The sequence below is a fragment of the Myotis brandtii genome, unplaced genomic scaffold (genome assembly GCF_000412655.1).
Source record: "Myotis brandtii unplaced genomic scaffold, ASM41265v1 scaffold732, whole genome shotgun sequence".
Classification (NCBI taxonomy): Eukaryota; Metazoa; Chordata; class Mammalia; order Chiroptera; family Vespertilionidae; genus Myotis; species Myotis brandtii.
The window spans coordinates 325404-328975 of NW_005370902.1; the positions used below are offsets into that span (position 1 = coordinate 325404).

Below are 3572 nucleotides of genomic sequence, written 5' to 3' on the forward strand. Positions count from 1 at the left end.
TGCATATCGGGGCGCGCTGTGCTGTCTGTTCCTGGAACAGACAGATAGGAAGGTACTGACATCAGGTCAGGCCTTGAGATATGGTCTCATGGTCCCTCCTCAATATACTGTGCTCTCTGTTCCCGGAAAACATAGATACTGTGTCGGGAACAAATTGAGTAAACAAGGCTTTGTAACTTTGTAGTTTTTGCAAATAAATATGCTGTCACTTTTGCAGTCTACACCACAGTTCAGCCTTTTGCTTCGGCGGGGTGCTGGGACTGTGGTCAGCCGGCCGGCTTAATAAAGGCACCTAAATTTAAATTCTGAGTCGGTGGTCTATTTCGCTGAGTCAACCCATAACAAATTCATGCATGGGAGCATGGGTGATCGGGGCCTGCCGGCTGTGGGGAGGGACCACAGGAGTTTAGCCAGCAGGCCCAGATCTAGTTGTGTAGATGTACTGAGGTAACGGCAAGCAAAGACCACAAAAGAGTGCCCCAAAATGGCCTGAACACCAGCTATGCTCTGCGGTGGAAATACAGCTCTACTTCACGGCCTGTGCTAGGGCCACCTCACTCTCCCTGGGTAAAAGTTGCTGACAGACAGACAGGTCATCTCTCCTACCTGAAGCACACATATTCTCGGGGCTCCACCCCCAAGCATGATAGATAGCTGACTTCGGTCAATGGCAGCACACCACCGTAGGAATGCTAGTCAATCAGTAGTTGGCAGTCTGGAAAGGTGCTGGCCAAGGTAAAAGTGGATGATGGGGGCAGAAGGGTGAGTGGCACACATGGTGTAGTGGCAGAGGTAAGATGGTAGTGGTGTGTACTTTAAGTCTTTGCAATTAGGCTGCTGCCTTGCCCCTTCTACACCCTCCGAAATGCTACTCTGTCTTAATCAGCATCAGGATCACTCTCCTCCTACAGGATTCCCAGACACAGATTCTCCAGTGCCTGGAGCCTTAGCCAGAGGGAGGGACCAGCCCGGGGGAGGGACCGTGGGAGGTTGGCTGGCCGCAGTGGGTAGGGACAACAGGAGGTTGGCTGGCACGGAAGGTTGGCTGTGGGAGTGCACTAAAACCAAGGGGCAGCTCCTGTGTTGAGTGTCTGCCTCCTGCTGGTCACTGGGCATCATTGCAACAGGTCAACTAGTTCTGGTCATTTGGTCATAATGGCCGCTTAGGCTTTTATATATATAGATAATAAATTCACAGAAAGAGAAAAGAAAAAAACGAATCCCATTTACCATTGCACCAAAAAAATTAAGATACCTAGGAATAAACTTCACTAAGGAGGTAAAAGGCTTGTACTCAAAAAAATACAGGACATTGAAAAAAGAGATAGAGGAAGACATAAACAGATGAAAGAACATACCATGTTCATGGTTTGGTAGAAACAACATCATCAAAATGTTCTTACTACCCATAGCAATCTATAGATTCAATGCACTCCCCATTAAAATACCAACGGCATATTTCAAAGATCTAGAACAAACTCTCCAAAAATTCATCTGGAATAAAAAAAAAAAAAGACCCGGAATAGCCACAGCAATCCTGAGAAAGAAGAACAAAGGTGGAGGGATCACAATACCAGATAGCAAGCTACTATATCACCAAGCCACGGTTCTCAAAACTGCCTGGTACTGGCACAAGTACAAACATATAGACCAATGGAATGGTACAGAGAAACCAGAAATTGACCCAAGCCATTATGCTCAATTAATATTTGACAAAGGAGGCAAGAGCATACAATGGAGTCAAGACAGTCTCTTCAATAAAAGGCGCTGGGAAATTTGGTCAGATACATGCAAAAAATGAAACTAGATCAACAACTTACACCATACACCCCCCCCACACACACACACACACAACAAAACCAGCTCAAAATGGTTAAAGGACTTAAATGTAAGACAGGAAACCATTAAAATCCTACACGATTCCATAGGCAGCAAAATCGCAGACATATGTCATAGCAATATCTTTACCGACACAGCTTCTACGGCAATGGAGACTAAGGAGAAAATAAACAAATGTGACTACATCAAAATAAAAAGCTTCTGCACAGCAAAAAGAAACCATGAACAAAACAACAAGAAAGCCCACTGCATGGGAAAACATATTTGCCAATGCTATTTCACATAAGGGTTTAATCTTCAAAATTTACAGAGAACTCATACAACTTAACAAAAGGAAGATAAATGATCCAATCAAAAAATGGGCAAAGGACCTAAATAGACATTTGAAAGAGGACATGCAAAAGTCTGAGAGACATATGAAAACATGCTCAAAGTCACTAATCATCTGAGAGATGCAAATCAAAATGACATTGAGATACCATCTCACACCTGTCAGAATGGCTATCATTAACAAATCAAAAAATGACAAGTGCTGGCAAGAATGTGGAGAAAAAGGAAAACTCCTGCACTGCTGGTGGGAATGCAGACCGGTGCAGCCACTGTGGAAGACAGTATGAAGTTTCCTTAAAAAGTTGTAAATGGAACTCCCATTTGACCCAGTAATCCCACTTCTAGGACTATATCCCAAGAAACTAGAAACACCAATCAAAAAGGATATATGCACCCCTATGTTCATAGCAGCATAATTTACAATAGCTAAGATTTGGAAACAATCTTAGTGTCCATCAGCAGTTGAGTGTTTCAAAAAACTGTGGTATATCTACACAATGGAATACTATGCCAGTATAGAAAAGAAGAAACTTTTACCATTTGCAAAAGCATGTATGGACCTGGAGAGCATTATGATAAGCGAAATAAGCCAGTCAGAGAAAGATAAATATCACATGACCTCACTCATATGTGGGATATAATGATCAATTTAATTTTATGAACAAGAATAGATCCAAAGACAAATGGCAGGGGAAGGGGGGTTAGAGAGCAACAAAAGGACTTGTATGCATGCATATAAGTATAACCAGTGGACACAGACATTTGGCAGTGAGGGGCTTTCCCAGGGTGGGAATGGCTAGGGGGGGGGATCAATCAAAGAAAAAGGACACATAAGTAAAACTTTAGACAATAAATAAAAAAATTAGAATTAATAAATGAATTCGGCAATGTAGCAGGATACAAAATTAATGCCAAGAAATCTCTGTCATTTATATACACCAACAGTGAACTTACAGGAAGAGGGATTTAAAAAACAATCCCACTTACTATCACACCAAAAAAAAAAAAAAGGTATCTAGGAAGGAACTTAACTAAGGAGGTAAAATACCTGTACCTGGAAATCTACAGGACACTGAAAAAAGAGATAGAGGAAGACATAAACAGATGGAAGAAAATACCGTGTTCATGGATTGGTAGAATCAACATCATCAAAATGTCCATACTACCTAAAGTCATATATATATCCAATGCAGTCCCCATTAAAATACCAACAGCACATTTCACAGACCTAGAATGAATGCTCCAAAAATTAATCTGGAATTAAAATAGACCTCAAATAGCTGCAGCAATCCTGAGAAAGAAGAACAAAGTAGGTGGGATCTCAATACCACATATCAAGCTGTATTACAAAGCCACTGTTCTCAAAACAGCCTGGTACTGGCACAAGTGCAGACATATAGACC

At 41.8% G+C, this 3572-nt stretch overlaps 1 protein-coding gene across 2 annotated transcripts in view; it reads right to left on the reverse strand.

Moving 5' to 3' along the window:
* TRPC4 (transient receptor potential cation channel, subfamily C, member 4) overlaps nucleotides 1-3572 on the reverse strand; it is a 436371-nt gene that overhangs the window by 191669 nt on the left and 241130 nt on the right. The window lies entirely within an intron of this gene.